Source organism: Erinaceus europaeus, chromosome 2 (assembly GCF_950295315.1).
Source record: "Erinaceus europaeus chromosome 2, mEriEur2.1, whole genome shotgun sequence".
NCBI lineage: Eukaryota > Metazoa > Chordata > Mammalia > Eulipotyphla > Erinaceidae > Erinaceus > Erinaceus europaeus.
Genome location: NC_080163.1, coordinates 51,822,522 through 51,849,405, shown reverse-complemented (window position 1 = coordinate 51,849,405; position 26,884 = coordinate 51,822,522). Strand labels below are relative to the sequence as shown.

The 26,884-nt window shown below is 38.2% G+C and overlaps 1 pseudogene; it reads left to right on the top strand.

Moving 5' to 3' along the window:
• The first annotated feature begins 17,971 nt into the window (after positions 1 to 17,971).
• LOC103123309 (trafficking protein particle complex subunit 1-like) lies at positions 17,972 to 18,833 on the top strand (annotated as a pseudogene).
• The last annotated feature ends 8,051 nt before the right edge of the window (positions 18,834 to 26,884 follow it).

Sequence of the window (26,884 nt, the reverse complement as noted above, 5' to 3'; positions counted from 1 at the left end):
TTATTAGTTTCGTATCTGATGTATGGCATGTGAAGATCTTCTTCCATTCTGTGAGGGGTCTCCTTGTTTGTGTGATAGTTTCTTTGGCTGTATAGAAGCTTTTCAATTTGATGTAGTCCTATTGATTAGTTTCTGATTTAGTCCTCACTACAATTCGGTTTATATCATCAAAAATGTCCTTGAGGTTTAGGTGGGAAAGTGTTCCACCAACGTTTTCCTCTAAGTATTTGATAGTTTCTGGTTAAACATACAGGTCCTTGATCCATTTGGAGTTGATTTTTGTTTCTGGTGAGATAAAGTTGTTCAATGTCATTCTTCTGCATATTTCAACACAGTTTTCCCAGCACCATTTACTGAAGAGAGCCTCCTTCCTTCATTTAATATTTCGGGCCCCCTTATCAAAGATTAGATGTGCATAGATGTGAGGTTTTAGTTCTGGGCTTTCAATTCTGTTCCACTGGTCTGTGTACCTAGTTTTGTTCTAGTACCAGGCTGTTTTGATGATGTTTGCCTTATAATATAGTTTGATATCTGGGAGTGTGATGCATCCATTTCTGTTTCTTTTTCTCAAGATAGTTTTGGAGATTCTAGATGTTTTTTGGTTCCAGATAAATGGCTATAGTTTTTGTTATATTCTCTTAAAGAAGCTTGGTGGAACTTTGATGGGTATCACATTAAATTTGTATATGGCTCTGGGCAGAATATTCTTTTTGATGATATTAATTCTTCCAATCCATGGGATGTCTTTCCATTTCTTGGTATCATTTTCTATTTCCTTGAAAAGTGACTCATAGTTTTCAGTATACAAGTCTTTTACTTCTTTGGTCAAGTTTAATCCTAAGTATTTTATTAATTTTGTTGCAACAGTGAATGGGAGTGATTTCTGGATGTCTTCTTCAGATTTAATGTTTGCATAAAGAAATGCCACTGATTTTTATACACTGTTTTTGGAGCCTAACACCTTGTTATTTTGCATAATAAGTTCCAGTAGTTTTTGCCGCATTCTTTAGTGTTTTCTATGTATACTATCATATATATCATCTACAAATAGTGAGAGCTTGATTTTTTCCCTTCCAGTCTGTATTCCTTTGATTTCTTTATCTTGCCTGATTTCTATGGCAACACTTTCAACATTATGTTGAAGAGTAATGGTGATAATGGACAGCCCTGTCTAGTCCCTGATCTGAGGTGGAATGTTGAGTTCCCAAATTCTGTGACTTTTAACAATTTTCTGTTTGTTGTTGAATGTTATCTTTACTCCACTGTGGTCTGAGAAGATACTTGGGATGATTTCACTGCTCTTGAATTTGTTGATGCCGTCTCTTTGGCCCAACATGTGGTCTATCCTTGAATATGTGTTGTGTGGATTTGAAAAGAATGTGTATTACAGTTTTTTTGGGTGAAGAATCTGAAAATGTCCAATTGTTCTAGTTTATCTATCTACTCATTTAGCTCCCTCATTTCTTTATTGACTTTCTGTCTGGATGATCTATCTAGTTGAGAGAGTGGGGTGTTGAAGTTCCCTACTATGACTGTGTTGCTGTTAATATATTGCTGTAAGTCTTTCAGTAGGTGTTTGATGTATTTAGATGGATTCTCATTGGGTGCATAGATGTTAATAATTGTTAAATCCTCTTGATTGACTGATCTTCTGAGCATTAAGTAATGTCCATCGCTATGTTTTTAAATTTTATTTATTTTAAAGTCTATCGTGCTAGATATGTGAATAGCTATTCCTGCCCTTTTTTGTGGGTCATTGGCTTGTATGAAAGTTTTCTATCCTTTCCCTTTGAATCTGTGTTTGTCTTTTTAGTTAGGTGGATTTCCTGTAGACAGCATATTGTTGGGTTGTGTTTTCTGATCCATCTTCCTACTCTGTGCATTTTAATAGGTGAATTCAGGCCATTGACATTTACTGATATCAAAGACTGAAGATATTTTAATGCCATTCTTGTAGATTTTAGAGTGTGCTAACATATGGCATGTTTATGGTGGTCTGACTGTTTTAGGAGATCTTTCAGAACTTCTTTCATGGCAGGCTTGGTGATAGCTGATTCTTTCAACTGTTGCTTGTCTAAGAAGGTTTTGATGCCTCCATCTAGTTTGAATGACAGTCTAATAGGATACAGTAGTCTTGGTTGAAAGCCTTTCTCATTGAGCACTCGATAGATATCTTGCCATTCTCTTCTGGCCTGTAGTGTTTGTGTGGAGAAGTCTGCTGCTAAGATTATGGGTTTTCCTCTGTAGGTGACTCTTTGTTTTTCTCTTGCAGCCTTCAGGATCCTTTCTTTTTCCTTATTCCTTTTTATTCTAAATAGGATGTGTCTTGGTGTCTTTAAGTCTGGGTTAATTCTTTTTGGGACCCTCTGTGCTTCTTGAACCTTTATGTCTTTGATGTTGTCTAGACTAGAGAAGTTTTCAGCTATTATGTCCTGAAGAATGCTTTCTTCACCTCCCTCTCTTTCTTCCTCTGGTAAGCCAATAATGCATGCATTTTTTCTTTTGAAGTCATCCCATATGTCTCTGTTTTTGTTTTCAGTATCTCTGAATCTCTTTTTAAGATCTCTTAGTTATTTTTTAGTTGCCTCTAATTTGTCCTCGATCTTGCTCATTCTGTCTTGAGCCTCATTTATTCTATTCTATCTCTCCTCTACTTTTATCTAGAGTTCATCTATTTTGTTACCCAATTCTGATACTGTTTTAGCTTGTTCAGCTAGTTGTGTTCTTAGCCCAGCTATTTCAGCTTTTCAGATAACTTTGAGATTATTAATGTTTTCTTCCAGAGTCTCATTTTTTTTTCTGTATTTCTGATGACAGTTCTTTCAAACTCTTTACTCACTCCTGTGATTATTTTCTTTACTAGTGTTTTGATGTTGACCTCATTATTTTGTTCTTCAGCCTCTGGAGGTCTTTTAGCTGGACAGTTGTCCTGGTTCATTTCTCCAATATTTCTTCTTGTTGGTTTAACCATTCTATATAGTATGTTATGAGGTCCCTCTCTCAGTACTTTTTAAGTTACTGATCACTCTTGTCTGGATTGACTTGTGTCTAAGTAAGTTACTTAAATGGCTCACAGTTGTGGAAATTGACAGTTGTCTCAATATTATTTTAATCCCTGAGTTGGATCATAGTGCCTTTTAAATCCTCTTTTGTTCTTTTTCTTCCCTGTAGGCTATGGCAGCCTGAGGTCTTTTAAACTCTGTATCAGCTTCTTAGCCTAATACCTCACTCCTGACTAAGAGATAAAGCAGGGTAGGGGAGAGATAATACAGTGGTTATGCAAAGAGTCTTTCACACCTCAAGGATCTAAAACTCCAGGCTCAATTCAGCTTCTCTACCAAGCTGGGCATCACTTCTGGGCCCTGTGTGATTCTAAGCAAATAGGTTCTGATTCAACTCTTCACTATGTTCTCATCAGGAGAACAACATGGAAAGACTTCCACTGCTAGGCTACCAAGGTGTAGATCTTCTCCTGAGTTTCCTGGTTAGTTCTCTGTCCCCTGGTGTCAGCACAGGGCCTCCCCTCTGCTGCTCCAGCCTCTAAGTGCAGTATCAATGGATACTCACAGTTGCATTTGGTGAGTATTGGGGTGTCCTGTCCTCTTTTCAGCAGTCTTTTTGTTCGTAAAACAGACTGGAACTGGTGCCTCAACTGGTAAACCGCTGGACTGTTACCAGCCACTTAATCTCTCCCTAGGCTCCTCTTTGTCCAGGAACCACATGTATTTGCACTCACTGGTGATTTGGTGGGCTCCTGAAGTCATACAATCCTGCCTTGTTGTGGTCCCAGATGATTTTTTGGTATTCCTAGTTGACCCGGGAGAGGAGAGGATAGAAACACTTTTTTTTTTTTTTTTTTTTTTTTTTTTTACCAGTGCACTGATTAACTCTGGTTTATGGTGTTGAGGGAGACTGAACCCGGGACTATGGATCCTCAGGCATGAGCATCTCCTTGCATATCCATTGTGCTATCTCTACCGTGCCCTAAAGTCCACCTCTTAACAAACATCCTTTGTTTGAATTTCATAAGAGAGCTTCTATGCTTTTTGTGCCCAAGAGGTACCATATGTGTGTCTAAATAATATATTATTGTTTACTAGAGTGTAATTGAAGAATCTTTCTCTAAAGAGGGCCTTTTTCCAAATATTTGTAATTGCTCTTGTCATCAAGCATATGAGTAAGGGAACGAACTTTATTAAGCTTGGTTGAAATTGAATTTTCTACTACTAATATTGCCATCAGGCAGAATTACAAACCACCAATGTTTTTATTTGTTTTGATTTTTGCTGTGGATGTTGTGAATAAAATGCTCACCTCATCTCATGAAATGAACTCATAGCACATACATGAAATAGATACTAAAACTAGTAGAGGCTGGAAGATGAGAGGGAACACACAGAGAAGGTCACTGAAATGCTGGAGTATAGCCAGCAGATCTGTTAGTTGGTTGCCTGCAAACTTTTTATTAAATATTGTGCTGATTCAATTATGTCTCTTTCTAAATAGGTCTGTTGGAGTTCATTTCTGTATATTGCTTTATTGATTCAAATATTTTTTTCTCTAAATGCTTCTGAGTATGGGGTGGGTGAACTTTTTAGCAGCTACATTTACACCAGACTTCTATCTTATTCATCACTTTCTTATAGACTCAGAATTCAATGCTTGGTTGTCCTGAAGGACCAGATAGAGGAAGGACCACTGCGAAAAGTTTAGTATTCTGAGAATCAAAGCTCTTTAGGGTATGTATTGTGGAAAAATTTTATAATTCTGTTGTTAAAATTCGGAAGGCTCTTGCTGGCCGGACTGGCTTCACGGGCGGGTAACAGACACGGAGACAATGGCTGTGCAGGGAAGCTGTATTTCTTTATTCAGGAACAACGATTCATAAACTAAGACAAACTAATCACCAAACAGAACTCTGCTGTCTCTTTGCGGCGGCCCAAGTACTCTCTCTTACTCTGCAACTCTGGAACTCCCAGAACTCTGTAACTCTGGAACTCTGGCGGGGTCCCTTGGGGCGGGGCTAAGCGGGCCTGTGAAACTAACTGGACTGATCCAATTCTCTTGGCAGGGGAGAACTACCCAATGTAAAGCATACAACAAATTCAAATGAAATTGAATGTCAGCATGAAAATTTATATTACTTGAAGCTAGAAGAAAAATTCTTTGTATCACTGGAAAGATCAAAATTCCTTTAAAGTTAGGGAAATAATGACTCTCAATTTCTATCAGTCTTTTTTTCTTGTTTTTATTGAATCTTTCAGTGCTCAGAACCTATCTCTTCTGATAAGGCAAAAGTCAATAGAATTTTTACTTGTTTCTATTTTTTTGATGCCTTTAATGAATAAAAGCAAGACTGACTCTCTTAGGTAGACTCACTCATCTCCTTCCACATTCTCTACTACATGAAGAAGAGATAAGAAACAGAAATAGCTATATAGGAGAAAGCAAACTGTCATTATTTAAAGTGACAGTTGTTTTCATAGACTGGAGAATTGTGGACATTATCTTCAAAATAGTCTCCCCTTGTGCCAAAGCTGTACTTAGATTTAGCTTGTTGGGACTCTTTTTGTGTATTTCAGCACTGATAATAGGGAATGTTGTTGCTCTAAACAGAGGAAGGCTAACGGAGTGGCCAAAATCATAGATGAAATAAATCCAAAAATTATTTTTGAAGTGTGAGAAATCCTTATGCTTTTTATTATTATTATTATTATTATTATTATTTTTATTATTGGATAGGAAAGAGAGAAATTGAGGGTGAGGGTGAGATAGAGAAGAGAGATAGACATCTGCTTCACTGATTGCAAAGTGTGCCCTTCTGCCTATATGGGGGGTGGGTTTAGGGAGGGGGCCCAAAGCCATGTGCACTTAACCCAATGCTCCAAAGCCTGTGCCTGTCTCTCAGAAGTCTCTATTATTTCTCTCCCCTTTTGTTAAAGATGATTCAAATTTTACTTTTGTTAATAGTTTCCTCTTCAATGTCTTATTGGAGTTACTTTCTGAATTCTTGGTGATAAGAAATTGGGATAAGAAAGGAGGATAAGAAAGATCAGCTATAGGGTTAGGTGACAGATATTTTCAAGAGTTTCACAAGTGATCATGGTTTCATATGAAGGTTTCATATGAAGGAAGAAGATGGAAGAGTGAAAGTCTAAAATTATTCCCAAGTGCAACACCCATGGTACTTCAGAATGCAAGTTAAGAACATGAGTCATTCCCAACCTCACTGCTTGTGAAGCTTCCCCTGAAGGTGGGACTTGTGTCCTCCAACAAGAACATGAATCCTTTACTAGCTATTCTTTTTGTTTCTGAATTTTAATTTAATATTTATTTGGTTATTAGAGAAATAACCAGAGCAACACTGTGGTATATGCCATACTAGGTTTCAAATTCAGAACCTCTAACTTGTAAGTCCTTTGTGTTACTGCTGCATCATTTCCAGATCAATTGTATCTTTTTTTTAAAAAGTATTTTATTTATTTTAGTTTTGAGAGAGATGCAGGGATAGAAACACCAGAGCACTGCACAGCTCTGGCTTATGGTGGTGTGGGGGATTAAACCTGGGATTCTGGAGCCTCAGGCATGAGAGTCTTTTTGCATAACCATTATGCTATCTTGCCCTCAATTGTATCTTGATTGTAATAAAATTCTAAAACTAGTCCAAAAGGGAAATGACATTGTATGGCTTGCACTCATTATGGTTTTGTTACGATAACTTGATTTCTGATTTCTTAATAGAAAATTTCCTCAAGTCCTGCATATAGATTAAATTTCATATATCAACTCTGCTTGAATGATATAGCTTCTGGAGCTTTGTAGCGAGAAGGATTGAGAAAGCCTACATTAAATATAGTGGTAATAAACACCCTGATTGATTAGTAACGTCTACATGGGTGTGACATGCTGAAGAATAATTCATATGTCATGACTGGAAAATATTCTTTTTGATTTTTTTTTGTGTGATATAAAGCTAGTGTTAGAAAAAAGGTCTTCAGGGACCTGCTATTTAGAATGGCTGTGTGCTATCAAAACTAAGTGTCAAACTATATCAAGTTTCAATAGAGCTGTAAGAAGTGTGTTTATTATCACCAGGTTCCTTCTTCAGTTTTATTAAGATATAATTGACATATATTGTATTAGGTTTAAGGCATGTAATTTGTTGATTTGTTACACTTAAATAGTGCAAAATGGCTAATTCCTTTGCATTATGTTGCTAACACCTGTAACATGTCAACTTCCATTTCTTTTGAGTGATGAGAACATTTAAGATCTCACTTAGCAGTGTCAACTATAATAAATAGCATTATTAATATAATTGCCATGTTATACATTGAGTATGAAGAATTATTCGTCTTATATCTGGATATTTGTGTCCTTTCTTTTACATGTCATTGTTTCCCAGTCCTGAATAATCACCATTCTAGCTTCAGTTTCCATGTTTTTTTGATATTTTACATACAAGTGATTTCAGGTATGATTTGTCTTTCTTTGACTTACTTGTAGAGTAAAGGTTTTTAAAGTGGAAGGAATCTAGTCTTTGGGTTCTGTGAGACAGGAGAATTGACCTCAATTTCACTGCTAGTTGGACCTAAATTTCTGTTTGAGCATTGAGAATGAAAGACAGTTAAAGGTCCAGAATTTTGTTGTATGATTATTTACACGGACTATATTCATTCCTGGGAACACCTACAACAACAGTTCTAACCCCTTTTACCTTAATTTGACCTATCATTTCATTAAAGATATTGCCTCTTTTTTAAAATTTGTATTTATTTATTTATTTGGATTGGGCACACTAGGTAGATTGCAAATACCACCATGTGCAAACAACTGGGTTCTAACCTCAGGTTTGCTCCATAATTTTTCTTTTCCCTCCCTCTTGCACTCAGTTTTTCTTTGTCCCTAGCAAATATGTTGCCTCTTTACAAAGATAACATTTATGAGAAAAAATTTTGTGGTTATAGAAATTTGGAACTTGGTTAAGTGCATATATTACAGTGTGCAAGGACCCAGGCTCAAGCCCCTGGTCCCCACCTGCAGAAGGAAAGTGGCGAAGCAGGGCTGCAGGTGTTTCTCTGTCTCGCCCCCTATATCTCCCCTTCGCCATCTCAATTTCTCTCCGTCTCTATCCAATAATAAAATAATTTATAAAAAAATGAAATTTGGGCCCATCACAGCTAATTGAAACAGTTATCAAAAATCTTCACAAAAATAAAAGTCCTGGACCAGATGGCTTTACAGATGAATTCTATAAAACCTTCAAAGAAGAACTAATACCTCTACTTTTAAAAGTCTTCCAGAAGATTGAAGACACTGGAATATTCCCTTCCAGCTTCTATGAAGTCGACATCACTCTGATACCAAAAGCAGACAGGGACACAACCAAAAAAAAAAACTACAGACCAATATCTCTGATGAACATAGATGCGAAAATATTGAACAAAATTCTAGCCAACCGGATACAGCAGTATATCAAAAAGATTGTTCATCATGACCAAGTGGGGTTTATCCCAGGCATGCAAGGTTGGTTTAATATATGTAAATCAATCAACATGATCCACCACATCAACAAAAGCAAGACCAAAAACCACATGGTCATATCAATAGATGGAGAGAAAGCCTTTGACAAAATACAACATCCCTTTATGATCAAAACACTACAAAACATGGGAATAGATGGAAAATTCCTGATGATAGTGGAGTCTATATATAGCAAACCTATAGCCAACATCATACTCAATGGTGAAAAACTGGAAGCATTTCCACTCAGATCAAGTACTAGACAGGGCTGCCCACTATCACCATTATTATTCAACATAGTGTTAGAAGTTCTTGCCATAGCAATCAGGCCAGAGAAAGGAATTAAAGACATACAGAATGGAAGAGAAGAAGTCAGACTCTCCCTATTTGCAGATGACATGATAGTATATATAGAAAAACCTAAGGAATCGAGCAAGAAGCTTTTGGAAATCATCAGGCAATACAGTAAGGTGTCACGCTACAAAATTCAAAAGTCAGTGGCGTTCCTTTACGCAAACACTAAGTTAGAAGAAGATGAAATCCAGAAATCAATCCCTTTTACTATAGCAACAAAACAATAAAATATCTAGGAATAAACCTAACCAAAGAAGTGAAAGACTTGTATACTGAAAATTATGAGTCACTACTCAAGGAAATTGAAAAAGACACAAAGAAGTGGAAAGATATTCCATGTTCATGGGTTGGAAGAATTAACATCATCAAAATAAATATACTACCCAGAGCCATCTACAAATTTAATGTTATCCCCATCAAGATCCCAAGCACATTTTTTAGGAGAATAGAAAAAAATGCTACAAATGTTTATTTGGAACCATAAAAGACCTAGAATTGCCAAAACAATTTTGAGAAGAAAGAACAGAACTGGAGGCATCACACTCCCATATCTCAAATTGTATTATAGGGCCATTGTCATCAACACTGCTTGGTACTGGAACATGAATAGACATACTGACCAATGGAATAGAATTGAGAGCCCAGAAGTAAGTCCCCACACCTATGGCCATCTAATCTTTGACAAATGACTATTAAATGTGGAAAGCAGAGTCTCTTCAGCAAATGGTGTTGGAAATAATGGATTGAAACATGCAGAAGAATGAAACTGAACTACTATTTTTCACCAAATACAAAAGTAAATTCCAAGCGGATAAACTATCAGATACTTAGAGGAAAATATTGGCAGAACTCTTTTCCACAAAAATTTTAAAGACATCTTTAGTGAAATGAATCAATTACAAAGAAGACTAACACAAGCATAAACCTATGGGACTACATAAAATTAAAAAACTTCTGCACAGCAAAAGAAACCACTACCCAAACCAAGAGACCCCTCACAGAATGGGAGAAGATCTTTATATGCCATACATCATACAAGAGGCTAATAACCAGAATATATAAAGAACTTGCAAATCTCAACAACAAGACAACAAATAACCCCATCCAAAAATGGGGGGAGGACATGGACAGAATATTCACCACAGAAGAGATCCAAAAGGCCCAGAAACACATAAAAAATGCTCCAATTCTTTGATTGTCAGAGAAGTGCAAATAAAGACAACAATGAGATACCACTTCACTCCTGTGAGAATGTCATACATCAGAAAAGGTAGCAACAGCAAATTCTGGAGAGGTTGTGGGGTCAATGGAACCTTCCTGCTGGTGGGAATGTCAATTGGTCCAACCTCTGTGGAGAACAGTCTGGAGAACTCTCAGAAGGCTAGAAATGGACCTACCCTATGATCCGCAATTCCTCTCCTGGGGATATATCCTAAGGAACCCAACACACCCATCCAAAAAGATTGTGTACACCTATGTTCTTGGCAGCATAATTTGTAATAGCCAAAACCTGAAAGCAGCCCAGGTGTCCAACAGCAGATGAGTGGCTGAGCAAATTGTGGTATATATACATAATGGAATACTACTCAGCTATAAATAATGGTGACTTCACCATTTTCAGCAGATCTTGGGAAAAGTCATGTTAAGTGAAATAAGTCAGAAACAGAAGGATGAATATGGGATGATCTCACTCTCAGGCAGAAGTTGAAAAACAAAATCAGAAGAGAAAACACAAGTAAATCCTGTACTGGAATTTGTGTATTGCACCAAAGTGAAAGACTGGGGTGGCTGTGTGGGGAGAATACAGATCCAAGAAGGATGACAGAGGACCTTGTGGGGGTTGTATTGTTATATGGAAAACTGGGAAATTTTATGCATGTACAAATTATTGTATTTACTGTTGAATGTAAAACATTAATTCCCCAGTAAAGAAATTATAAAAAAATCACCAAAAATGAAATTTGGTTTCTTAATAATAGCTTAATTTCCAGGTAAAATGTTTGACGTATATTAGTTTGTTGAATATCTTTGAAATATTGTTAGATAAATAGTGTCATCCCCATTTTGTGTCAGAACAACTCATATTTAGGTTTTCAACCAACTCAGGTACATAGATCGTATATGAAGATAACACTACTTTATGAATGGAGAAATCAAACCCTTAGTTGTATGTAGATAATATCACTTATTTGTTTACTAGGCCTCACTACATTTTATTTATTAAGAATAGTTATTTGCACTTTTGTTAGTTATATGAGTAAGAATAGTTATATACACTTTTGGGAAGCAATTTAACAGCTATTGCATGCACAATACCACTACTGGTGTCAGCAGGACAACTCACTTGGATAATTAATGGGCTTGCTTTGTTATGGGTACAACCTAGGCTCAAGCCCAATTCCCACTACACTGAAGCTTTATTGCTGTGGTGCTTTTCCATCTCTTTATCTCTGTTTCTGTCTTTTTATCTATAAAAGACAGACTGTAGCTATGAAACTCCAGTGATAAAAACAAAGAAATACTTGACAGCCTGTCCTAGGTGATTTAATGTTTTTAATGTTTTTTTTAAAATTTTTTATTTAAGAAAGGATTAATGAACAAAACCATACAGAGGGGTACAACTCCACACAATTCCCACCACCCAATCTCCATAACCCACCCCCTCCCCTGATAGCTTTCCCATTCTCTATCCCTCTGGGAGCATGGACCCAGGGTCATTGATGGTTGCAGAATGTAGAAGGTCTGGCTTCTGTAATTACTTCCCCGCTGAACATGGGCGTTGACTGGTCGGTCCATACTCCCCGTCTGCCTCTCTCTTTCCCTAGTAAGGTGTGTCTCTGGGGAAGCTGAGCTCCAGGACATATTGGTGGGGTCTTCAATCCAGGGAAGCCTGGCCAGCATCCTGGTGGTATCTGGAACCTGGTGATTGAAATGAGCGTTAACATGCGAAGCCAAACAAATTGTTGAGCAATCATGGATCCAAAGCTGGAATAGTGGAGAAGAAGTGTTAGGGAGGTACTCACTGCAAACTCTAGTGTATTTCTGCTTTCAGGTATATATTTTGCAGTAGTTTATGGATACGTGTGAACATATGCTCTCTATCACAGAAACTGGTGTATATCTAGGTTATGGGACTTTGTTAGAAAGTGAACCACCTGACATGAAATTAGAGTGTACTATAAAAGGAAAGGTCTCACCCGAGTAATGAAGCTGAAGGGTTGTCATTCCACAAGTGAAGTCTCTGGACACAGTCTGAGGTCAAGCATGTTGAGGTGGCAATCGTTGCGTTGGTTAGGTTGTGATCGGCGGATGCATTATTATTTGGTATGGATTGGGAGACGCATACGGGAAAGTGGGCCCTATCCAAGGGTTACAGGACTAGGGGAAGTAGGGGCTCTATAGTGGAGATGTAAAGTTCCTGCTGTCTTAGGGTTCAAAAAGACAATCGATAATTAATGTTATCATCACATTAATTGGTAATTGGGTTAACTTTGAAAAGTCCTTTTTTTAGGGTTTTCTGTACAGTACCCAGTATCTTGTATATAGCTGTGCTATTGGATGCTTCTGATCTACTTGGTCTAGGTTTTTGAGAGAGTCCGCATATCAAATACACAGCCTATATATTAAAAAGATTCAGTTTGTGTTTTTTTTAATAAATATTTATTTTATTTATTTATTCCCTTTTTGTTGCCCTTGTTGTTTTATTGTTGTAGTTATTATTGTTGTTGTTGTTGTTGGATAGGACAGAGAGAAATGGAGAGAGGAGGGGAAGACAGAGAGGAGGAGAGAAAGATAGACACCTGCAGACCTGCTTCACCGCTTGTGAAGCGACTCCCCTGCAGGTGGGGAGCCGGGGTTAGAACCAGGATCCTTATGCCGGTCCTTGTGCTTTGCGCCATCTGCGCTTAACCCGCTGCGCTACAGCCCGACTCCCTCAGTTTGTGTTTTGAGAAACTTTGAAACATACAACTGATTTCCCCCTCTCATATTAATTAACTACTGATTTATATGTCTACATTTTGCTAGGAGTGTACATAAACACCATTCCCACCACCAAAAGACTGTGACCCATCCCTCCCACCCACTCCCACCCCCCACTGGCCCAGGAAGCTGCATGTCTACCCCTCACCACAGGGTTTTTACTTTGGTGCCCTACTTACAATTTGATCAGGTCCTGCTTTTAGTTTCCATTTCAGATCTTCTTACTCAACTTCTCTTGATGAATGGGATCATCCTATACTCATCTTTATCTTTCTGACTTAGTTCACTTAACATAATTCCTTCTAGCTCTGTCCAAGATGGGTCAGAGAAGGTGGGTTCATTGTTCTTGATAGCTGCATAGTATTCCATTGTGTATATATACCACAGCTTTCTCAGCCACTCATCTGTTGTTGGGCACCTGGGTTGCTTCCAGGTTTTAGGTATTATGAATTGTGCTGCGATGAACATAGGAGTACACACCTCTTTTTGGTTGGGTGTTATGGAGTCCTTGGGGTATAACCCCAGGAGAGGAATTACCGGATCATATGGAAGGTCTCAGCCTTCTGAGCGTTTTCCAGACTGCTCTCCACAGAGGCTGTACCAATTTACATTCCCACCAGCAATGTAAAAGGGTTCCTCTGTCCCCACATCCTCTCCAGCATTTGTTGTTGCTGTTCTTTTTGATGTATGCCCAATGAAGGACCATCTAAATATGTCAAGCACTTACTGAAAGAATTTCAAAAATACATCAATAGTAATACAATAATAGTGGGAGACTTCAATACCCCACTCTCACACTTAGATCAACAAAGCAGAGAACCAATAAAGATACAAAAGAATTAAATGAAGAGATCGACAGACTAGACCTCTTGGACATTTTCAGACTCCTTCACCCCCAAAAACTGGAATACACCTTCTTTTCAAATCCACATAACACATACTCAAGGATAGACCACATGTTACACCACAAAGACAGCATCAATAAATTCAAGAGCATTGAAATCATCCCAAGTATCTTCTCAGACCACAGTGGAGTAAAACTAACATTTAACAACAAACAGAAAATTATTAAAAGACAAAGAATTTGGAAACTAAACAACATGCTCCTTAAGAACCAAGGGGTCAGAGACTCACTCAAACAGGAAATTCAAATGTTCCTGGAAACTAATGAAAATGAAGACACAACCTATCAAAATATTTGGGACACAGCTAAAGCAGTACTGAGAGGGAAACTTATAGCCATACAATCACATATTAAACACCAAGAAGAAGCTCAAATGAACGACCTTACTGCACACCTCAAGGACTTAGAGGAAGAGGAACAAAGGAACCCTAAAGCAACCAGAAGGACAGAAATCACTAAAGTTTGAGCAGAAATAAACAACATCGAAAATAAAAGAACCATACAAAAGATCAATGAAGCCAAATGTTGGTTCTTTGAAAGATTAAACAAAATTGACCAACCCCTAGCCAGACTCACCAAACAAAAAAGAGAGAAGACTCAAATTTTTTAATGTTTTATTTTAGAAATAGGGATAGAGAAAGAAAGCAGAGAAGAAGAGGTATCTCAGCACTGGACTATCATCTCTGGAGACCTGGTGTTAGTCATGGTATTCTCATGTGGTACAGCAACTTGAACTCAGGATTTTGAACTTGGTATGGTACGTACTCTACTGTATGAGCCAGCTCCTGGCCATATACCACATTTTAAGGACTGAAAAAGATTGTAGTTGTTTTTAGACATAACCCACATAATTATGCACTACCAAAAAATGCTGTTTTCTAAGATAACCCACTAACAGGACTTTTTTCAAGCCTCTAGAATGGTGACATTAAAGTAAAGGGTTTCAGACAGGAAGGTCTAAACCTATTTATGGTATAATATTCCCTTGAAGACTTTGGGCACATTTTGGATTTCCTTTTATTAGCATTATTTTTTGCAATGATTAATAGCCAACACCCAATCTGCCTTTTCCCCCTATTATTATTTCCAATCCAGTATTCATAATTCACTATTTTTTAGTGCCATCTGTGTCCATATGCCTAATTTAGATGAAAGGTAATGCCATTCCTTTTGATAAATAATTTACTCAGGAATAGAGATATGAATGATCTTTTTTTTTTTTTTTTGATAGAGGCAGAGATGGAGAGAGAGATCTGCTTACATATGACTTCATATGCTTAGGTGATTATTTGAAAGAAAGTAAATCACTATACCTTTTGTTTCTACCCTTATTTATTTTTTATAAAGATATTCTGATCTTTTTACATCATTACATTTTACATCTTTTTACATTCATTACAATGTAATCAATGAGATTGGTTGTGCAGTTTATTCGATTTGGCCTCTAGGTTGTCAGAAAACACCAGTTGGGTGGTAACTGGATCCAGAATCTTGCCCTTGTCTGTAGTTTCCCTATATTTTGTTGAAGGATTGCACATATACAGCAACCACTATGTGAAGATCATCTTGGCAACACTTATTCACTTACTCTGTCTCAAGGGAACACTGAAGCAACTTAGATATTTTTTGAATGTGCAGATCAATAGCCTCATTCTTCTTTTCCTGAAATCTTAATAAGACTTTTGGACCACAGCAACACTTCATAAGCTAGGTTGACACTCCCAAAATAAATTGGATGATTCAAAGCTAAAACTTACTTTTGAGTATAAAACCTGAAATACTGGCCCTGTTTCTTTTTTTGCTTTTATCTGAATTCACTGACTGATATCTAGACACTTGCCTTTCTTTGAATATATTCCAGAAATCTGTATCACATAGTGATTGAGGCTACTTGAAATTAGCATATTTGTGTTAGCAGGAGGAAAGATATCATCTGAGGGTAAGCATGTAGCAGGAGATTAAATGATAATTATTATGCTCATAATAACAGCTGGGACTCAGATAAAATCTGGAATTCAATGATCACAAAGCTTTCCCAAGTCACTTGTCAATAGGTAGGAGAAGGAATTTGAACATAGACTTGCCGCACTCCAAAACCACTATATTGGACAAGGAATAAAAAATAGTTCTTACATGGTCAGAGGCATTGAGTGTACTGTCACATGGCTGTTCTGTGTTGATGACTCTACCACTCACAGTGAAATCCTAGGAAAGCCATTTAATGGCCCTGTGTCTCAGTTTCCTCATCAATAATGGGAATAATATTAATACCTATGTCAAAGGGTTATTACGTAGATTAAATGAGTAATGTATGTAAAGTTCCAAGAACATTATCTAGTACAAAGAAACTCTGGAAAGATTTACTAAATAAAATAATGTCATTAGATAACTGTGTCTACATTTTAATAATTTCTCTTTGGCATTAGTGTCATTCTGTGCTTCATAGTAGATGTAGAAATACTTCTGTCATGTGATCTGGGAGGTGGCGTAGTTGATAAAGCATTGGACTCTCAAGCATGAGGTCTTGAGTTCAATCTCCAGCAGCACATGTACCAGAGTGATGTCTGGTTCTTTCTCTCTCTCCTCCTATCTTTCTCACTAATAAATAAATAAAATATTTTTTTAAAAAATAGAAATACTTTTGTCCACATTGCTTTCTTTTTATTTTTTAATTATATTTATTTATTTATTTATTTACTTATTGGATAGAGACAGACAGAAATTGAGAGGGAAGAGGGTGATAGAGAAGGAGAGATACAGAGAGACACCTGTAGCCCTTCTTCACTACTCACAAAGCTTTCCCCATGCAGGTGGGGACCAGGGGCTCAAACCCTGGTCCTTGAGCATTGTAACATGTGCACTCAACCAGGTATGGCACCAACCAGCCCCATACACATTGTTTTCTATTCTTTTAAAATAGGTTGTATGTATGTGCGCTTGCATACACGAGAGAGAGTAGGCCAGAGAACCAAAGCATCACTCTGGCATATGTGATACTGGGGATTGAACTCAGAGATTCATGCTTGAGAGTATAACACTTTATCAGCTGTGCCAACTCCCAAATCATAGTGCTGCTTAACAATAAACCAGAATACGTCAAATATAATTTAATACATGCCTTTAAAATTGAAGGCCTATGTGCTTTCTACTGAATCAGGTCCAGAATGGGATGCTTTGTGAACTTACAGGGGAAAAACCTTTAGTAGAGCTATTAATTTGAAGCCTAATATTCAGTCAAGCATTTTGGACTTTTCACAGATTAATCATGAGTCATCAAGGATTCCCTTTGCATATAGAGCTTAAAAATCAAATAGTGATTTTAAATATAAGTTCAGGTACAATGCATACATGTCTATATTAACTAGAGATTTCTTATTCCCTCTTTTTGTCTTTTGTCACTCATAAAATCTTTTCTTATCTATGTTAGCACTCTTATCTTTTATTGTAATAATAAGAGGGTTTATTTTTAAGTTGGTCACATATAAGACATCTTAAAATGACTGCATGGGTTCTGAATAAGAGTGCTATAAATAAACACAAAAACTGGAATAAATTTCATTAGCAAGTAAACATAATACATATCACAGAACACTTCACATAAATTCCCTTCTGTGCTTGTCAAGCAAGGACTCGAGAAATGCTTGTCTCTGCAAGCTGCACCAAGATTCATAAATTGCTTCACAGAATGAGGAAATATTCACTAAACACAGACAATTAATAACCATGCACCCAAGGGGCTGAAATAGAGCTCCTATACACTGGCAAAGAGTTAAGGGAAAGTGTTTGTCTTTATATTGTCTTTGAAGGCTCTGCTGCTGAGTGCTATGAATGGGTGGGTGAGATGGTCTGAGTTTTGGGGGCCAGGAGAATGAGAAATATAAATTTAAAATTTAGCAATTTGTGCATATGTATAGATGTGATACTACCCCTTTCTAGAATATACTCTTTAATTTTATTATATATTTTTTGGCAATAATACTCAGTCTTCCATTGGTGAACCCAGTTTTTCTTACTGTCGTTTCTCATAATTTGGATGAAGGTTCTTCATGGCTTCTACTTCTGGGATGGAATATGATCAGGCCTGAACAAATTAGCCAGTTTCGTGTCCCAGATCACAATAAGTGATCCAAGCATGGACATACGATGCAAGATGGACCATTAAAACTTTCTTCTGGAAATATCTAGTGACAAGCTCTAGTAGAAGTTCTGATGACTATCTATAACATATATCTCTTCGACCCAAATGGAGTGTGTCTGCATTACAGCGAATGGCATCACAAGAAGCAAGGGAGGATCCCTAAGGAGGAAGGCTTACAAGCTGATGTATGGGATGCTCTTCTCTATCCATTCGTTTGTCAGTAAGATGTCTTCCTCTCATTCCAAACTAGCCATTACTATGAAATGCCCCTGAGGATCAAGGTTTTTCATGAACACCGACTTGGTTATGGGACCTACCTGAGATGTGCTAAACCACATCTACAGTGTGCTGTATGTGGAGCTGGTTGTGAACAAGCCTCTGTGTCCTCTGGGCCAAATTGTGCAAAGTGAGCTCTTCCACTCCCTGCTGGACTCCTACATCCTCGCTCTGCCCTTCTCTGCCAGGGCTGGATGATGGAAACACCTTGCCTTACCCCTCAAGGAACTCCTACCTGCCTTGTACCTGTCTAAACCTCTCTAGGACTCCACTGCCAACCCCCCAACATTCCAGAAGCCCTTTCAGAGCAACAACTCTAAACCAACCCTGGTGCTCTTTGTCACAGGAAGCCAGCAGAACTCCCTAAACCTCAAAAACAGACCTTCTCTCTCCATTTTTATCCCCTACCTAACTGAAAGAAATACAAAATAAACTTTTTTGTCATCCTCAAAAAAAAAAAATAAAAAACAAAACATAAGGGGCTGGGCGGTAGCTCAGTGGGTTAAGCACACAAGGAGCAAAGCACAAGGACTGGCTAAGGATCCCAGTTTGAGCCCCCAGCTCCTCATCTGCAGGGGAGTCACTTCATAAGTGGTGAAGCAGGTTTGAAGGTGTCTATCTTTCTCTCCCTCTCTCTGTCTTCCCTATCTCTTTCGATTTCTCTCTGTCTTATTCAACAACAATAATAGCTATTACAACAACAATAACAACCACAACAAGGGTAACAAAATGGAAAACATAGACTCCAGGAGCAATGGATTCATAGTGCTGGCACTGAGGCCCAGCGATAACCCTGGAGGCAAAATAATAATAATAATAATAATAATAATAATAATAATAATAATAATATCTTGATTATGGGATATCCATTGGAACTATCTGAAAAAAAAACCTTTGTGGATGGAGAAGCTGAAATTTAAGTCAACACAAACAATAATGTCCCAGAAATGAAGAAATTAGCTGTGAGGACATCATCTGAACATCTTGATCCAGTCCTAGGTGAAGACATTCTCCAAACTTTTCATTAACATGGGGATATAGTATTTTCTCTTCAAAAGCATTATTTTGGTATTTTTCTTATTGCTTAAGCCAGCTTGAATTATTATCTGTGGCAATGAAAGGTCCTTCAATAAAACTGTGATATAAAAGTCACCTTACCAGTCATATGAATAATAAAAAAAAATCTTCGGATATCTTGAATGGAGAGAGTAAGGAGGGGTAGGGGAGATAGCAAATGGTTATGCAAAGAGACTCTCATGCTTGAGGCTCCAAAGTCCCATATTCAGTCCCCTGCACTATCATAAGCCAGAGCTGAACAGTGCTATGGTAAAAAAAAAAAAAAAAGAGTAATGCTTGCATTGAACTTTGCAAGATATGTAAAATTTTACAGTTAGTATGATTGGTGAAGCCACTTCAGAGACAAACAGCATGATATATGAAGAGGAGAGGCATTTTAGAGAATAGGAGAAATTTGGGGTGATGGGCATATTGTCCTAGTAAGAAGTGGTGAAAGACATGTCTGGAGAGATGGATAGGAGTTTGATAATCTACTTATGCACCCTACTAGGACCTTGGACCATGTTAGCCATAGAATGAATGATGTGGATAGATGTGCTTGTTTCATCACTGACTATGGTGGCAGAATGGTGACTGCTTTACACTGTGGAGATCTGTAGGTGGGAAGGTTGATTTGAAGGCTACTATAGCTTCTCTGGAAAGAAAATATTCACTGACTGAAGCCAGTAAATACATAGCATAGTTGCTGTCTCTTCCTAATCTTGCATCTAGGACAGCCATTGCTAATTGACCAATCATCTTCCCAGTTTAGTATTCTTAGCACACAGTCCCAGGCAGTCAATCTGAATTATTTTTCAACACTGCCTATCAGGGTGGAACCTACCTGCTACTCCAAACCATGAAGGAAGATGTCAAAATAGATGCTATGATGAGATTGGCATTCTCTTGGGTTGATCTTTGCTTTAGATTCTTTAGGTTGTATCATAGAACAAAAATGCTTCTCTTTTTACTTGTAGAAGACAACGGATGAGTGTTTGTCAAGCAGCAAAAATATTTTGTGTGCAATCTCAGTTGCTAAGAGAAACTACAACTTTTCCTGTTTTCTCAATGCAAGCAATAGCCTTGGCCTAGCAATGCAAACAAGGTTGATGGAGTCCATGGGGGCCACTGTCTAGCCCAAGCTACTTTTAATGGGATGTGAAGCATGTGCGCTTCCTTAAGGTCACAGCTTTAAATCTGACCTGTAGCTGTTAAGAACTGCCATCTGACAGATCCTTGGCAGCTGCTGTGAAATAAGTTATGGGTCTCAGGATTGTTTCTAGTAGCATGAGTCCACTTCAGAAAAGCCATTCTGGAGTTACTGCCCTAGAGGGAGTGCTAAACTGAAAGCAAAGGAATAAATGGAGACAGAGCTGTTCCATACACCCATCAAAGAGATTTTCCCATAGGTACCTCAAGGCCTGTTGGGTTAAAGGCTACAGTGAAAGCTTTCATTGGAGAAACGACACTGTCAGGCAATGACTCTACTGGCTCGAAGACATAGATTTAAAAAGCAAGAACCTGAATGGCTTTGGAGTTAAGAGAAGTAGCCTGTCTCACCCTACCCTTCATAGCAGAGAGTAGCTGTTTTCCTTAGATCCATCAGAGAAAGGATTTTTAGAATCATATCAGGTTTGCATTTTAATTAAGGAAGAGTCATCCCTTATGGAACAGAACCAGAGACCATGTACTAAGGAACGCAGGTCTTGAATGAAAAGGTCTGAGATTTTGTGAAGACCCCTCTCATTCTGTTTCTTGCTTTTTTAAAAAAATATTTTTATTATTTTATTTATAAAAAGGAAACACTGACAAAACCATAGGATAAGAGGTGTACAACCCCACACAGTTTCTACCACCAGAACTGTATCCCCTCCCCTCCCTTGATAGCTTTCCAATTCTTTAACCCTCTGGGTGTACAGACCCAAGGTCATTGTGGGATGCAGAAGGTGGAAGATCTGGCTTCTGTAATTTGGGGCAGCTTGGAACGTTCCTACTCATGACCACAGAATGTGAGTTCAGATCTACAGGGATGCAGAGGTAAAAATATGTATATTTTTTAATTAGAAAGAGATGTATAGAGGGAAAGATATATAGAGAGATAGACTAGAGCACTACTTAGCTCTGTCTTATGGTGGTACTGGGGTATGCACCTGGGACCTCAGAGCCTCACACATGAGAGTATTTTGTATAAGTGCTATGCTATTTCCCCACCCCTCATTCTGTTTCTCAGTAAGTTTTGCTCTTGCTTTTTTTTTTTTAATTTTTTAATTTTTACATTACAGAATTACTTATTGACAGGGTTTTAATCCTCACCATTCCCACCACTGGAATTCTGAATCTTCACTCACCCCACTGCAATCCACCACAGTTCCCCTTAAGTTGTAGACATGGGCCAACCATCTTCTCTACAACTATCCATATTTATACATAGTTGCCCGTTCTTTCTGTAATTCAATCCTCTCTTCCCCTCTAAACCACTCATAACATCATAGCTACCTCCATATGTCCCTCTCTTTTTCCTTCTTTCTCTTTGGGTGCTGATGGAGTTAGAGTTCAGAGCCCTCTTATCTTCATCCTATCACTTTTCCCCCACTGGGAGTAGGGATCAAGGTTGTTTATGGGGAGCAGAAGGTAGGAGTTATGGCTTCTATAGCTGCTTCTCCACTGTGCATGGGTGTTGACAGGTCAATCCATCCTCCCAGCCTGTTTCTATCTTTCCCTAATGGACCAGAGCTCTGGAGAGGTGAGGGTCCAGGACACATTGTTGAGGTTGTCTGCCCAGAGAAGTCGGGGATGTAGTCATGGTAGCACCTGTAACTTGGTGTCTGGAAGGTGTCATGATCTAAGTTGAGACAAATGGTCAATGAACAGGAACCAAAAAGTAAGATCAGAGCAGATGAGATTAGGGATTTTAGGGTAGAAGAAAGCTAGGAGAACCATTTTAGGCATATTTCTGGGGGCATGCAAGTATGGTAGTTTTGCTTGAGTTTAGTAGCTGCAGGGCTAGCTTCGCCGGAGAGAGAGATAAGGAACTTGTGGCGGCGTGGTAATATAATTCTTTATTGATGTGGATGCTCAAGAGTTGGGTGTGAGCACAGCAGGTTTATACCATGTGGAGTTAGCAAAATGGCCACTTCCTGCTATGCACACTAGCCCTTCTCCAGGTCGGGAACCGGAAGAGAAAGAGAGAGAGAGAGGGAAGAAGAAAGAGTGGAAACAGAAGTGACTTTTATAGGAGAATTCCAGAAGTGGTAAGTTGGGACGGAATTGGCTAGGGAAGAGGGTGGAGAAAAGAAAAAGGCATTCTGGGAAGGTAGAAAGCTGGCAGGATTAGCAACACCCTGAGGGGATAATGTGGTGGGGATATGTAAATAATACTTGCATGGAAATATAGTGGTTTGTGGGCCCTGCCAATGTTCAACCACATCTGCACAATATCCCAACAAGTAGCTAGCCTGAGGTTGGATAAAAGTATTGTCTGAGAGAATGGTGTCAGAGTAGAGAAAAGGGCTAGAAAGTTTGATTAGGGCAGGGAGTAGCTCCCTTTCTTGAAAAAAAATTTTGTGGCTAAAATTAACTATTTACCTCTATCCACCTGCTCCAGGGCCCATATGTAAATACATCTATATATTTTGCACCAGAGCCTATGTAATCTCTAAGTCTCTGTTGGTGAGTTTATAGCTCATGTTCACATCTGAGTAACTTTTCAGGCTGCACTCATTTCAGGGCCAGTCTTTTTCAAGTGGCAGGGCCCTAGCCTTTCTTGGGGTCTATCCCTACCATCATTGCTTTATGGTAGAGCCAAGGTCCTGGGAGGGCCTACAAGACGCTGTTCCTTATGGAAGTGACTAGTGGTAGTGGAGAGAGGGACCCTTTAGAGGTCAAGGACCATTTTATGTGTATGGAAATCCAAGGATTCCTTAACTAGGGTCCCAGATGAACAGGTGAGGTGGGCCAGCCTCTTGGCCTTATCCAACTTTTTTAGTCCTCTCTTTATCTGATTGTCTTAGAGATTATTTCTCAGTTGTTTAGGCATTGAGTATCACCTGTTGAGCCCAACCAGAGTTAGATTTTTGGGATCTATCTTCTTTGGGCCTTTCTGCTAGGCTATCCTTCTAATTTCGTCTAAATCCAATCAATTAAAGAATTTGTGATGCCTTATTTATGAACTTCAGCCATTATTGAGCACTATGAGTTATACGATTGCCCCTTGTTAATGGATACATTTACACCTATATCCAGTACCCTAAACCCTAGCCTAATCTGATATTTGTTACTTATTTACATGGCGTGCCATCTAACTTGGATATAGGTAGTCCTATGTGTTAGGAAAGGTCTCACCAGATTTAAAGAGTTGTGAGGTTGACTTCTCAGGATGGTATCTCTGGTTACAGTCCACAGGAGGATTTCAATAGCACCATAATGTGGGATGGCAGCACCAGTAGAAATTTGATTGAAGTCGACAAAATTGGTATGGCACTAAGAAATCATAGAGAAGGAATTTCAAGAAGTATGAACATACCCTAGAGGTACCAGGACTAGGAGAAATGTGGGTCTTAAAGAGAATGCAAGGGGTTTCTTATAGTCTTAGAGTTAAAATATCAATAGTTAATTATTATAACCAGGTTAGTTGGGGGGGTTGCTTGCTTTTTAAAATGTTTTTTTCTTCTAAGATTTTATTTATATATGAGAAGAGCAGGAGAGGGAGGGAGGGAGGGAGAGAGAGAAAGAGAGTGAGAGAGCCAGATATCACTCTGGTACATTTGCTGCTGGGGATTGAACTTGGGACCTCATGCTTGAGAGCCCAATGCTTTATCCACTGTGACACCTCCCAGACCACTCTTTCTTGCTTAAATAAAAAGAATACCCAGTGCCCAAACTATTAAATGGGGAAAGGTGAGTCTCTTTAACAAATGGTGTTGGAAAAATTGGGTTGAAACATGCAGCAGCATGAAACTGAATCAGTATATTTCACAGAACACAAAAGTAAATTCCAAATGGATCAAGAACTTGGATGTTAGACCAGAAACTATTAAATACTTAGAGGAAAATCTGGGCCAAACTCTTTTCCATACAATTTTTAAAGGCATTTTCAATGATATGAATCCAATTACAAAATCAAAAAGAAACCAATAGGACCATACCCAATTAAAATGCTTCTGCATGTTATGCATGTACAAAAAATTGTATTTACTGTCAAATGTAAAACATTAATTCCACAATTAAGAAATTAAAAAAAAGCTTCTGCACAGCAAAAGAAACCACCACCCAAACAAAGAGACCCCCTTAAAGAATGGTAGTAGATATTTACATGCCATACCTTAGATAAGAGACTAATAACCAAAATACATAAAGAGCTCACCAAACTCAGCAGCAACAACAAAAAAACAAATGAACCCATCCAAAAATGGGAAGGATATGAACAGAATATTCACTAAAGAAGACATCCAAAAGGCCAACAAACATATGAAAAAAATCTTCCAAGTCATTGACTGTCAAAGAAATGCAAATAAAGACAAAAATGAGATGCCACTTCACTCCAGTGAGAATGTCTTACATGAGAAAAGGTAGCAGCAACAAATGCTGGAGAGGTTATGGAGACAAAGTATCCCTCCTGAACTGCTGGTGGAATTGTCAATTGGTTCAATCCCTGTGGAGAACAGTCTGGAGAACTCTCAGAAGGCTAGATGTGGACCTACCCTATGTCCCTGCAGTTCCTCTCCTGGGGATATATCCTAAGGAACCAAGTATCAATCCAAAAAGATTTGTGTATATCCATGTTCATAGCAGCACAATTTGTGATAGCCAAAACCTGGAAGGACCCAGGTTTCCATCAACAGTTGAGTGGCTAAGCAAGTTGTGGGCTATATACAGAATGGAATACTACTCAACTATTAAAAATGGTTATTTCACCTTCTTTACCTCATCTTGGATGGAGATTGAAGCAATCATGTTAAGTGAGATAAGTCAGAAAGAGAAGGATGAATATAGGATGATCTCACTCATAGGCAGAAGTTGAAAAACAAGATCAGAAGGGAAAACACAAAGCAGAACTTGAACTGGAGTTGGTGTATATCACCAAAGTCAAAGTCTCTGGGGTAGGGGGTAGGAGAGTGTTCAGGTCCTGGAACATGATGGCAGAGGAAGACCTAGTGGGGGCTGAATTATTATGTTGAAAACTGAGAAATGTTATGCATGTACAAACTATTGTGTTTTACTGTAGACTGTAACCATTAATCCCCCAATAACAACATTAAAAAAGAAAAGAATTACCAGTTATTTGTTTTAAGGAAAAGTGGGTCTAATGCAGAGCAGTGGCTAGGGATTTCAAATTCTCTTTCATATCTGTGTTTTTAGAAATTTTAATAGAATTACACATAATAGTAATGGAGCAATTTTGCAGATGTCTCTCTTCTGTGCCCCACCTCCTTTCTCTTCCATTATTAAACACAAAATCAGAAAGAAAAAGAAAAACTAGTTGTTGAGAGTGGTGGAGTTGTGCCAGCACAAAGACCTAGTGATAACCCTGGTGGAAAAAATATACACAGTAACTTATTTAAAAAGAGTTACCATCTTTCAAGCAACAGTAATATGCCAGTCCTCTCCATGATCTTATTTGCATTCCTCAACCTCAATGAGAGGTATTTAGTAATTTCTTTAATTTTACTAATGAGGTGACTAAGAGCATTTTTTCCCAATTTAAAATTTTAATTTATTTTAAAAAGTTTATTATTTATTTAATATTTATTTATAAAATTACAGGATAACAGGGGTACAACTCCACACCGTTCCCACCACCAGAGTTCTGGATCCCCAATTCCTCTAGTTGTAAGCTACAGCAGTTCTAAGATTGCTGATATGGGTTAACTATTATTTCTACTATTATCTGTCTATACTGGCATATATTTGCCCCTTTTTTTTTCTGTCTTCATCTTATCTTCCTTTCTGAGTCACACACATACCTATTTCTACATCCAAATGTCCCTCCCATTTTTTTCTTCTTTCTCCAGCTCTTGATGGAGTTGTAGTTCAGAGCCCTCTGTTCATCTTCCCCCTGCCATGTCTCTCCCAATGGAAGTATGGATCAAAATTGTTTTGGGGGTAGGGAAGGTGGGAATCCTGGCTTCTGTAATTGCTTCTCCACTGGACATGGGCATTGGCAGGTCAATCCATACTCCCAGCCTGTTTCTATCTTTCCCTAGTGGGGGTAGAGCTCTGGAGCAATGAGGTTTCAGGATACATTGGTTGAGTTGTCTTCCCAGGGAAGTCAGGATGGAGTCATGATAGCATCTGCAACTTCTTGGTAGCTGAAATGTAGTAAGATATAAAGTGGGACAGGTTTTTTTTTTTAAAGAGATTTTTCTTACTTTAGGGGCTAACGTTTCATGAGAGAGAGAGAGAGAGAGTATTTATATGTGATATGAGGGACCAAACTAGGAGCCTTAGCTATGTAAGTCCTGTGCTCTACCTATTCTCTAGCCACAGTAAGTGAGATTTAAAGAAGCAACCTATCTGGGAAAAATAATCCCACAAAGGTCTATTTAGAAAGTTAACTCTTTGGAATTACCAGCTTGGAAGTATTAGCAATCATAGCATTATTTTACTTAATAAATGCCAGTCATACCATTAATGTATTAAAGTCATGTCAAACC